The sequence below is a fragment of the Sorex araneus genome, chromosome 2 (genome assembly GCF_027595985.1).
Source record: "Sorex araneus isolate mSorAra2 chromosome 2, mSorAra2.pri, whole genome shotgun sequence".
In the NCBI taxonomy this organism is placed as follows: domain Eukaryota; kingdom Metazoa; phylum Chordata; class Mammalia; order Eulipotyphla; family Soricidae; genus Sorex; species Sorex araneus.
Genome location: NC_073303.1, coordinates 337,444,512 through 337,457,393, shown reverse-complemented (window position 1 = coordinate 337,457,393; position 12,882 = coordinate 337,444,512).

Genomic DNA, 12,882 nt, shown 5'->3' with positions numbered 1-12,882 from the left:
GGTGGGGGGTGCGGGATGGGAGGTGTGCTATTTTTTTTGTTTTTTTTTGGTGGTGGGATATGGGCACTGGTGAAGGGATAGTTGTTCCAGCATTGTATAACTGAGACTTAAGCCTGAAAGCATTGTAATTTTCCACATGGTGATTCAATAAAATAAAAAAAAATTTTTTTTCTTTTTGGGTCACACCCGGCGACGCACAGGGGTTACTCCTGGTTTTACACTCAGAAATTACTCCTGGTGGTGCTCAGGGGACCATATGGGATGCTGGGAATCAAACCCAGGTCGGCCGCGTGCAAGGCAAACGCCCTACCCGCTGTGCTATTGCTCCAGCCCCAATAAAATAAAATTCTTTTTTATTTATTTATTTATTTATTTATTTTTAATTCTTTTATTGATTCACCATGTGGAAAGTTACAAAGCTTTCAGGTTAAAGTCTTCAGTTATACAATGCTCAAACACCCATCCCTTCACCAGTGCACATATTCCACCACCAAGAATCACGATATGCCTCCCCCATTCCCCCCACCTCCCCACCCCCCACCCCGCATGTGTAACTGGTAAATTTCACTTTACTTTGATTACATTCAATATTTCAACAAAAAAAATTCACTATTATTGATTTGGAGTTTCTCCCCCCTAAAGTCGATCTGCTGAAAAGAAAGCATTTGGTAATTTGTTTTCCATTGCTGAGAATGAAGAGATATGAGGTCAGGAGGCCGCACTAGCAGCAGCATAGTTTTGGATTTCTGTATTTTAGTATAAAATAAAATTCTTAAAAAAAAATCATACTAGCTTGTCTTGACGTTTTAAGCTGGCTGGAGCTTTTTTTTTTTTTTTTTTGCTTTTGCTTTTTGGGTCACATCCAGCAATATTCAGGGGTTACTCCTGGCTCATGCACTCAGGTGCTCGGGGTCCATATGGGATGCTGGGAATCGAACCCAGGTTGTCCGAGTGCAAGGCAAATGCCCTACCCACTGTGCTACTGCTCCAGCCCTTGTTTTTCATGTTTATTAATTTTCCCCATTTTAACTGAGGTACCGTGATTTACAAAACCGTTAATGAAACTTTCACGCAAACATCTTCCCAGCATCACACCCACCTCCAGACTGCCTGTTTCCCCCCCACCAAGGACCCCCGAATCCGTTCCCCCAGGTGAGCTCAGATTTGTTCACCAATTCTCCAGTCCCCTTGCCCTTGGCCTTTGCTCCCTTGCTATGTCAAACTGACTTTTTAGAAGTATCGCTTAGGAACACTGGAGAAGGAATGGAATGTTGTATGACTGAAACCCAATCATGAACAACTCTGTAACCTTTTAACTGTCAATTTATTTATTTATTTTTTTGGTCACACCCAGTGATGCTCAGGGGTTACTCCTGGCTTTGCACTCAGGAATTACTCCTGGCGGTGCTTGGGGGACCATATGGGATGCCGGGGATCGAACCCGGGTCGGCCGCATGCAAGGCAAACACCCTACTCGCTGTGCTATCGCTCCGGCCCCTTAACTGTCAATTTAATTGACTCTCACGGTGAGCTAAAAAAGAAAAGAAAAGAAAAGAAAAGAAAAGAAAAGAAAAGAAAAAAAGAAATGAATGATCCTTCAAGTAAAACCAGACCCACGCAGACACAACTGCCATGCTTTGGGCCCTTGTTAGATGAACGGTACTATAATGACCCGGAGGTAGAGAGACACTAGAGCAGGGAAGGTGCTTGCCTTGCACATGGCACTGTGTATGGCCCCCCAGCACTGCCAGGAGTGATCCCTGAACACAGAGGCAGGAGTAATCCCTCAAAGGGACAAATCCACCCCCTACAAATAGGAATAATCAAAACAATCAAAAGTATCTGAGTAGTGACTACCATGACGCCGCAAACGTTGAAGCCATAAAGGGAGCATTTGTGTTATTAATAGAAGCATACAGGTGAAGGGCAAGAACAGACAGGGGCTGGAGAGATGGTGAGCAAGCAGGGCGCTTGCCTTACATGTGGCCGACTTGGGTTCGATCCCTGGCACCGAGTGCTAAGGAATGATCTCTTAGCACACAGCCAGGAGTAAGCCTTAAGCACTGCCAAGTGTGGCTCAAAAATCAAACACTGGCATGGTTTTGGGCATTGATTGCTACGAGATTTGAAAGCCTTCTCCAGTGGAAGTTTGACTGCCAGCAAACCCAGCTCACAAGCAGCAGCTCTGCCCTCCCTGCAAACAAATCATGGTGAAAGAACTCTCTCAACCTCCACTATAATTTGTCAGCTAGTCTCTTCTTTTATGTTTATTTATATATTTATTTACGTTTGCTGTTTGGATCATACTCATCAATGCTCAGGGCTTACTCCTGGCACTGTTGTGGGGCCATATATGGTACCAGGGATTAAACCTGAGTAGGCTACGTGCAAGGCAGGTGCCATACCCACTGTTCTATCTCTCTAGTCCCAGAGACTCTCTCTCTTTCTGTTTTTTTTTTTGGGGGGGGGGGCCACATCCACAAACAATACTCAAGGATTACTCTTGGCTCTGTACGCCTGGAGGTGCTCAGGAGACCAAATGAATGCCAAGGATCGAATTCTTGTCAGCCATGAGCAAGGCAACACCCTATCCACTTTTCTATTGCTTCAACCCTGACTCTCATTCTCATCAAAAAAGTATTTGTTAGCACGACGTGGACTTATGCAGCAGTATTCAGGAGCTGTTCCTAGTATGATGTTGAGGGTGACTCCTGGAGGTGAGGGGAACCATGTAGTGCCAGGCACTGAACGCAGACCTCCTGCAGACAAAGTATGTGCTCCAGACCCTCTGAGTCATCCCCGGTCCCTTGCCTGCCTCTTGCACCTCCATCTTTAATGATTTACACCCCTCCCTCGACTCTTTGTGCTAACCATATTGCACCCTTGTACTGCTCTAATGTGGATTTCCCCCAGTAAAATCATATTGTATTTGTGTGTGTGGCACTGAAATTTAGCACAAGAACCTTCTTTGCAAGGTACATGGCCTGAACCATATATCTCCCGACTAAAGTCACATCAAATCTATATGCAACTGGACTGAGTGAAAAAAGGTAAACTTCCACTTAAAACTTGCACAGGGGATCTGAACCTAATAGCACACCCCTCCACTGAAATAAAACTGTGTTGTTCTGAACTGCCAGACAATCCTTCAAAACCCTCTCCTGTTTGATAACACTGGGTTGTCCTTGCTCCTCCTAGGGAGTTTAGGTTTATTGAGTTATTCCCACAACAGTGCCCCTGAGGCACACCCAATTCCATCAAGCACTAATAATCCTATATTGCTTTTCTCTTCCCTCTATGTAATTTGTGTGGCTTATTTAGCAATGTCCTTTTTGTATGGATACAGGAAGACAGTTGGTGCTTTGTTTTTGTAACATGATTGACTCCAAATAATATTTACTCCGGGGCATCCATCATATTTGTATCACTTGTCATCCCGTTGATCTTCGATTTGCTCGAGTGGGTGCCAGTATTGTCTCCATTCGTCCCTGTAGCGTGCTAGTGTAGCCCAACGGTATCTGCTCACTCCAGGAACAGGAAGAGCCTCAAACTGTTCATTCAGGGTTTTGACGAAGAAGTCTGAACTTCTTGTAGGTGGGTGGCCACACAGTCCTTTGACTTCCCGTGGAACCCAGTTGGTAACAGCTCTAGTCCAGCAGTCATCTCTAAATCGCATTACGTGTCCAGCCCATCTGATTTTTGATGAATTGGCAAACAAGTCAGCATCCCTGATTCTTGATCGTTGATGGAGGTTGGAAATCCAGATTCCTTCTCTCACTTGAGTGAAATGTGATACTTTGAGCACAGCTCTTTTGATTCTTCTTTGGGATACCCGAATAGCATTCTCATCCTGTTTTCGTAGGGCCCAGGTCTCTGAGGCATATGTTAGTGCAGGAAGAATGGTGGAATTGAAAAGATGTGCCTGGAGCAGGAGGTTCTTCATCCTCTTAACCACTTCTTCGATGCTCTTGAAGGCATTCCACGCTGCTCTCTTCCTCCTGTGCAGTTCTGGCACTAAGTCGTTCCTCATGTTGCGTTCTCAACTCAGGTACACATAACTGCTGCATTCGGAGAAGTTCGTTCCGTTGAGAGCAAATGGAACGTCAGGGACTAGTTCGTTTTTCATGAACATTGTTTTGGTGAGATCCAGCTGCAGTTCAACCTTTCCACACTCTCGGTCAAAGTCGGCCAGCATTTGTGCCCCTTGGCTAATATTTGGTGTTATTAGAATGATGTCATCAATGAAGTGGAGGTGGTGTAGTTGCTGACTGTCTATCTTCACTCCAATTCCTTCTCATTCCAGTCATTGCATGATGTTCTTGAGGGTGGCACTGAAGAGTTTCGGTGAAATGGTTTTACCCTGCCAAACCCCTCTCTTTACATCGATGATGACTTCCTTCTAGAATGGTGAGATCCTGGTGGTGAATCCATCATACAGCTTGTGGAGGATCCTGAGGTACTGAGTTTGAATGCCCTGTTTGGCTAGGACTTTGATGACTGCTTCAGTCTCAACAGAACCAAAGGCCTTCTTTAAATCATTGAACGTTAGACAGAGCAGCATCTTGAACTCTCACGAAACCTCAATGAGCTTGGTCACTGTGTGGATATGGTTGATAATGCTGAATCCTTTTCGGAACCCGGCTTGCTTGCATGGTTGTCCTTCATCTAGTGTTCTGACAATCCTATTCAGGATGACTTGAGTGAACAACTTGTAGACGACAGATACAGGCAGATCGGGTGATACTTGCTGATGTTGTGAATGTCTTCCTTCTTGTACAATAGGACAGTTCTGCTAGTTTCCCATTGGGACGGAAACTTGCATTCAGACAGGTAGTGTGTGAAGAGCTGAGTAAGTGTACTGATGAGTACTGGGGCAGATTCTTCAGGTGTTTGGTCTGACCTTGTCTTGACTAGGTGCTGTATGCTTCTTTACCAATGAAATGGCGTGTCTGATTTCAGAAGGGAGAATGATATATCTATCTTGCGGAATTTGGCATGTGGGCAGGTGAACGTGGCTATTGAAGAGATCCTTCTGCAAGATGTGATAGATCCATCAGGATGTTGGAGGACAGTCATCTTGGTCTTGTAGTTGGTGAAGGACAGGCAGGTGTCGCAAATACTTTTCCCGGTTTTTGCTGCATCAGCCAACACTGCTGCTCTTCTCTCTTTGAGGTCTTCCTTTATTGCTTCTTTGCAAAGCTTTGACAGCTCAGATGTTAGCTTGTGATTGCCGGAGGCTCGCACCAAACCAAGTTGGCGAATGAGCTCGAGAGTTTCCAAAGACAGGCGTCTTTTTGTGGCTTTCTCACTCTTGGCATTCCTCACATAGTCATGGAGGTGCTGAACCAGTCGATCGTATGCCTTGTCAATGTTATCAAGGACGGCATCTTCCCACGTTGCCGCAGTAGTGCCAAAGAGTTCCCAGTTGGTGGTCGTTCTGGGAGTTCTTAAACTTTGTAGCCCTTTCTCCGCACTCCATGAAGTAGAATTTCGCATGAAGGAGACGGTGGTCTGATCCCATTTGGAATTTTGAAACAACAGCGACATTGGTCAGGCAAAACCATTGATTGAATATGATGTAGTCAATTTCGTTGTGGAACTGTCCACCAGGAGACTCCCATGCCCAACGTTTAGATTCGGCCTTCTGGAACTGCGAGTTACCATGGATGAACTCAGACAGTCTCTCATCCTGTTTGTTCCATTCTAGGCTGTGGGTCCTGATGTGGAGTGGAGTTCAAGTTGAACAATCATGACAGGAAGCATGCAGTTGCGGATGACGCTCAGTCCAAGATGGACATCTGACTGGCCTGCACATCTCGGCAGGAGAGTAGCAGCCCCTCGATGGTTCACTGCCTCATCATGGCAGGGGATGGCAATGGTGCCAACCGGCGAAGTGTGAACCAACAGGTGCTGTGCAGACACAGGCAGGTGCATGTTTGTCAGCGTGCAGACATGCCAGTCAACCAAAACCTTGCATTTGGTAGACTGGGTGCACCTGTAAGGTTGATTAGAGGCTGCCCTAAAAGCCTCCGTCCCTCTCAGAGAGCCTGGCAAGCTATTCCGCCCACACGGCAGAGCCTAGCAAGCTACCCGTGGTGTATTCAGTATGCCAAAAAGTTATTATAATGGGCCTCATTCCTCTAACTAGAAATATTACAAGAAGTAAATTCACTATGATTGTTTAAATGGATTACTAGCTGAGGGGGCTGGAGCGATAGCACATTGGTAGGGCGTTTGCCTTTCACTGGACAGACCCATGTTTGATTCACCTGCCCCTCTCGGAGAGCCCGGCAAGCTACCGAGAGTATCGTGCACACATGGCAGAGCCTGGCAAGCTCCCCGGGGCGTATTGGATATGCCAAAAACAGTAACAATAAGTCTCACAATGAGACATTACTGGTGCCCGTTCGAACAAATCAATGAGCAATGGGATGACAGTGACAGTGACAGTGACTAGCTGAGGAAAGGAGAAAGCAACACATCCTATATGGAATCCTGCCTTGAGCAGATCTTCTAGTAATCTGGAGTGCTGAACCCTCAGAGAGATTTTGTCCTTGAGTTCATATCCTAGAACTTCCCCTGAAGGAGTGGTTTTACCTCTGTTTGTTGTTATGACAATGTTCAACCCCACCTATGTGTGCCCTACCCTTCATGACTTCTATAGAACTATGCTGTAAGGGGAAAGAGGGGGATATAAAGAAGAGAAGGACTAGATGAGGACCATGACTACTAGACAAAGACTAGAAAGATTAGACGAGGACGAGGATGATGGAACTACGATGTCTGGGACTACGATCAAAACTACAACTATGATTGTGCTGTATGGGAGAGATGGGACACGTTGGGGATAGAGAAATAAACCCACTACCAACAAGCCTGGTGCCCTGTTTCTCCATTCCCCTGGTCCCTCCTCTGTCAGTCGTTCGCCATGGGCCGGCTAGGGGAACAGTTCTGGGCCACGGAACGCTCAGTCCTCCATGAGCCCCCACATCTTTCTATTGAAACTCACACTCTCTGACAGTCGTTGCACTGACCCTTGGAATAGAACGCATGCGTATAGCCAGCAATGTTGTCCACTGCTATAAATTTAGACTCAGGCAGAGAAATAGTACAGGTGGTAAGGCAGTTGCCTTGCAAGTGATCAACCCCCGTTCAATCCCCCAGCACTGCATCTGAGCACTGGGCACTGCTGGGAGTGATCCTTAAGCACAGAGCCAGGAATAACCAGGTGTGGCTCAAAAACTCCTCTGCAAATACAAGTTTACATTTGGCCCAGGATTTTTTTTTTTTGCAGTGCCAGGAATTGGCTCGATTCTCAAATTTTCTGGCTTAGAAATGGATTCAATAATGCTATACTGTATAAGAAAAAAATTTTTTTAGATTGTGGCATATTTGATATGCCAAAAACAGTAACAAGCCTCACAATGGAGACGTTACTGGTGCCCGCTCGAGCAAATCGTTGAGCAATGGGATGACAGTGCTACAGTGATACAGTATTCCTAAGAAGTTGTGCCAAATTAATGAGTTATATAAACATCCAGAGACCTTATTTCACTTACCTATTTACTTTTCACTTTGGCGGGGGTGTTGGGGTTTTGGGTCACATCCAGAACTGCTCAGAGCTATTCTTGGCTCTGTGTTGAGGGTGACCCCCAGCATTGTTCAGGGAACCATGTGTAATGCCAAGGAGGGACTGAAGTGGGGCTGGTCACCTATAAAGCAAGCACCTTAACTCTCGTTATACCTCTCTCTCCAGCACTCATTTATTTATCTATTTATTTATTTTTTTACTGTTAAATAAGAAACTTTATTTTTTGTTCCCTGTATCTTATTGTTATCATTATTGTAAATGTGTTTCTTTTTTTTTTATAATTTATTTATTTTTAATTAGAGAATCACCGTGAGGGTACAGTTACAGATTTATACACTTTTGTGCTTATACTTCCCTCATACAAAGTTCGGGAACCCATCCCTTCACCAGTGCCCATTCTCCACCACCCGTAAACCCGGCGTCCCTCCCACCCTCCCCAATCCCATCTCCCCCCCACCCCACCCTGCCACTGTGGCAGGGCATTCCCTTCTGTTCTCTCTCTCTAATTAGCTCTTGTGGTTTGCAATAAAGGTGTTGAGTGGCCGCTGTGCTCAGTCTCTAGCCCTCATTCAGCCCGCAACTCCCTTCCCCCACATGGCCTTCAACTACAATGTAGTTGGTGATCGCTTCTCTGAGTTGCCCTTTCCCCGGAAGGTGAGGCCAGCCTCGAAGCCATGGGGTCAACCTCCTGGTACTTATTTCTACAGTTCTTGGGTATTAGTCTCTCACTCTGATATTCTATATACCATAGATGAGTGCAGTCTTTCTATGTCTGTCTCTCTCTTTCTGACTCATTTCACTCAGCATGAAACTTTTCATGCCCATCCACTTAACTACAAAATTCTTGACTTCCTTTTTTCTAGCAGCTTCCAGCACTCATTTAACTATTTCTCCAAGCAAAGTCACACTCAGATGTGCTGAGGTTTAGGACTCCAATATATGAATTTGGGGAGATCCAATTCAACCCAACAGAGGGATTATTCCAAACCACTTTCAAGCTTTTCTCTCTGATGGCTGCTATGCTGGATAGTGCCTAGGTCTCAGTAAGAATCCAGAATGGCTCTGAAACTTGTGTGAAGTTTCCAGAAGCATTGCCAGTGAGCTACAGAGAGTGGGCTGTATCAGGGTGTCAGGGTTGATTAATAGCTTGATGTCGGAGGGCAAGAGCTTGCTGCCCCGTTTGCAAGCTGGCCTGTCTTGTTCAACCCTCTTACGGACAAGCTGAATGAACACAGAAGGCATGGTTATGAAATCTGTGGTGACATGAGGCTGAGAGGGATAACGAATTACACAGTTGATTGAATAGCTTAAACTCAAAGGTTCTCAGTAAGTGACAGAATCAAAATGTCAATGACCGTGACTGGCTAGACAGAGAACAAGCCAAAGCCATCAAAAGAAGCGTAACAGGATGCTTATAATCGTTTCTCTTTAGGTTGATAAAGGCAACCAATTCATTCAAGGAACAGCTCTCAAACTTGACTGAGCACGCTGGGGAGGTGAGGGGGAGAGGGAGGGGTCTTGCTCAAATGCAGGCTCGGCTCAGTAGGTCTGAAGCACGGTTTGCAACAAATCCCTGGATGGTGTAGCTGTTGGTGGTCTGCTTGCCCCTTTCTAAAGAGCAAGACAGAAAAATCCCTGTGGTGTCAGGCCCAGGCTTCTCACTCCCCTCAGCTTCACACCTGCAGCAATAGAGAATCCAGCCCTTGGGGGCGGGAGTGGTAGTATAGTGTTTAGGGCAGTGCATATGGCAGACACATGTTCCATCTCCTGCATCCCATAAGGTCTCCAAGCATGCTGGGTGTGGCCCCAAAACCAAAACGAAACAATCCAGTCTTAGTAGTGAATAGGTCTGCAGCCCTCCTTCTCTCTCTCTCTCTCTCTCTCTCTCTCTCTCTCTCTCTCTCTCTCTCTCTCCTCCCCCGCCTTTCCTTTCTTTCTCTTGCTCTTTGTGCTGCTCTGAACTGTTAATTTTTTTTTTTCCTGGAGGGGTGTGGGCGGGTAAAGAACAACTAACTGGCTGTGCTAAGGAATTCCAATACTGGCTATGCACTCAGCAATTATTCCTGGTGGTGCTCAAGGACCATACGGGATGTGGGGAATTGAACCCAGGTTGACTGCATGCAAGACAAGTGCTCTACCCTCTGTACTAGCTTTCCAGCCCCTGAAATGATGCTTAATAATAAATAGGGGCTGGAGTGGTAGCACAGTGGGTAGGGCGTTTGCCTTGCACACGGCCGACCTGGGTTCGATTCCCAGCATCCCATATGGTCCCCTGAGCACGGCCAGGGGTAATTCCTGAGTGCAGAGCCAGGAGTGACTCCTGAGCATCGCTGGGTGTGACCCAAAAAGCAAAATAAAATGAAATAAAGTAAAATAAAATAAACTTATATGTTTTAAATTTTACATTTTTATTGCAGTAGCATTGATATGTCTTGCATTATATTTCAACATCTCTATAACCATGATCTTCACCCAATGACTAGAGAATCATAGCTCTAATTATTTATTAGACGGAACAGAAATTAAAAAATACAAAGTTTAGGTAGCAGGCTTTCAATAACTTCCACGTTTCTGATTTTTATGTACAAACTTACTGCAGAATCCCTCCCCTCACCAGTGTCCATGACACCCCGTCCCTATGTCCCCCCAGTGACGCCTCTGTTATTTGTTGACCGACAATTATGGTTTTGATATATCCTGTTACTTCCTTTTGCTCCAGACCCTTTATGCATGCTACTTCCAGTCAGCCTGTTCATTCTCCTTATCTCTTTACCTCAAACCTGGTCTTCTCAAGTCTGTATTCCAGTGTCCATTATCATTATCTATTGATAATGATTGCATCTTTGAGTCATTTCTCTATATACCACAGATAAGTGTATCAATTTATATTTGTCCCTCTGCCTCTAGTTTAGTTTTCTCAGCCGGACGCCTGCCAGTTCCATGCAAGCAGCAATGAAAAACATACATTTATTTATTGTTGTCACTGCATAATATTCTATTATGTATAAGTACCACTACGTTAGCCATTTGTCTCTTAATGAACATTTAGGTTGCCTCCATATTCTGACTATTTACTAAGAGCCACAATAAACATAGGCTTGCATATTCATTTACAAATCATGTTTTTCCATTGTGGGGGAGTAAATGCCCAGAAATTGGATAGCGGGGACAAATGGTAACTTCATTCTTGCTTTTTTTGAGTAATCTCCATATTGCTCTCCAGAGAGGCTGAGCTACAGAACATTCCCCTCAACCGTGAATGAGGTAAGGAACCATATTTTAGTGTGGCACTAAGTGCAGTAGAAAATATCCGAGAGCAATTAAAATATTGAGAAGCTGGAACCTACATTTGAGAACTGAAAAAGCTGGGTGGATCCCTTCAGTCAGCAGAAGGAAATATTAAATACCAGAAAAGAGATAGTAAATTTTAAGTAAAGTGTTCACACGGGATCCCTTCAGACAGCAGAAGGAAATATTAAATACCAGAAAAGAGATAGTAAATCTTAAGTAAAGTGTTCATGTGGAACAGAGATGATCTCTGAAGAAGTACTAACAATATCAAAACACTCCTGATGTTTGTGAGGATCAAGAATGTAGGCTCTGAGATCTGGAAACCCACGTTCAAATCCCAGTGGCACCATTTGCTCTGTGACTTCACTAAATCACCTAATCTCATGGCACCACAGTTTTCTTCATGAGAAAAATGGAAACTGTGTTAGTAGGAGCTACCTGTAGCCAGGACTTCAGCTGAAGCAACTGCTGGGAAGGACATAAAGTGCCAGTCCCCTGCACCTTTACTATTGTTTGGGGGCCACCCCTGCTAATACTCAGGATCTACACCCAACTTGGGGCGGGGGATCATGTGTTGCCTGGGATCAAGCCTGAGCCTCCTTCCTGCAGATCATCTACAGTCACTCAGTTCTCTCTCTGGCAGTAGTCTGGCATCTATTTGTTTTTGTTTGTTTTGTTTTTTATTTTCATGCCACACCTGGCATCGTTTGGTATTTGTGCCACACCTAGCAATGCTCAGGTATTACTTCTAGTTCTGCACTTAGGAGTCACTCCCGGTGGGCTCAAGGGACTATATGGGATGCTGGGGATCAAACCCGGGTCAGCTGCATGTACTTACCTTACCCACTGTACTCTCTCCAGCCCCATTAGTAGTCTGCAACTTTGCTGTTTTTCACTTGTGTGGAGTCCAAAAGGAATGTACTTGATTAGCAAGCAGTCTGTCCAAGCCATGACTCAGATACTCCAAGGCGCCTTCTATCTTGGGGGCTCTGCCTTACTCAACCCAGTCTTCTGAGTTCCCCAGGGAAAGTGAACAAGCAAGTTGTCTTGAGCTAGGTCTGAAATGTCAGTCACTTCTGTCTGCCTGTCATCTGTCAGACCACAGGCGCTCACTTGGTAAGGAGAAGTGGGAAGTCTGTCTTCAAACACAAGACAAAAAAAAAAAGTTCCTGGCCACTCTCACTTGTGAGGTTCTGTGGATGGCTCTCCTCTTCCAAAGAAGCAGTTTTTCTTTTTTGTTTTTATTTTTGGGCCACACCTGGGTGTGCTCAGGAACTACTCCTGCAGGCTTGTGAGACCAGCTACAGGGAATTCAGAAACAGCTACAGAAATAAGATCACTTTGGAGATTTGCTCTTCAGAGTGATGTTGAGGCTACATTTCTGGTGCCTTCACAGGTTTGTTTAAAGAATTTCTACTTGTCCTGAGGGCAAAGTGAAAGTTGCCCTGAAGGGCAAAGTAAAAATAGTTCTTGCATTGGCCTTTTACATGGTAATGTGAAAAGAATAGTGGCCACAGTTCTATCAAAAACTATTGCACAGACTCCTTAGGAATTTTTAGAAATTTTACCCTGGAGGTTCTAGATCTAGTAATTGTTCCCATTTGTAGTTTCAGTGGAGGCTGTGCCTGAAGATGAGGAGAAAGATGTTCAGTAGGGTAGGATTAATAGGTTAATCAGGGGCCTGAACATATAGCACAGTGGGTAGGGCACTTGCTTGCATGCAGCCAACCCTGGGTTCAATCCCTGGCATACCACGTGGTCCCCAGACCACTTTCAGGATTGATTCCTGAGGGCAGAAATAACCCAAGTACCACTGGGTGTGGCCCTCAAAACCAAAAATTAAAATAAAAAGTTAATTGGTCATATTAAAAGTGGATGATGTATTACACAAACAAATAAGGCAAACACAGCAGGATAGGTATTTGGAATGTTTATTTCCCTTTGAGGATTAATTGGTGAATTGTTTTGGCAGGGAGCTAATAAGGGAGAAGGTTTGGGTC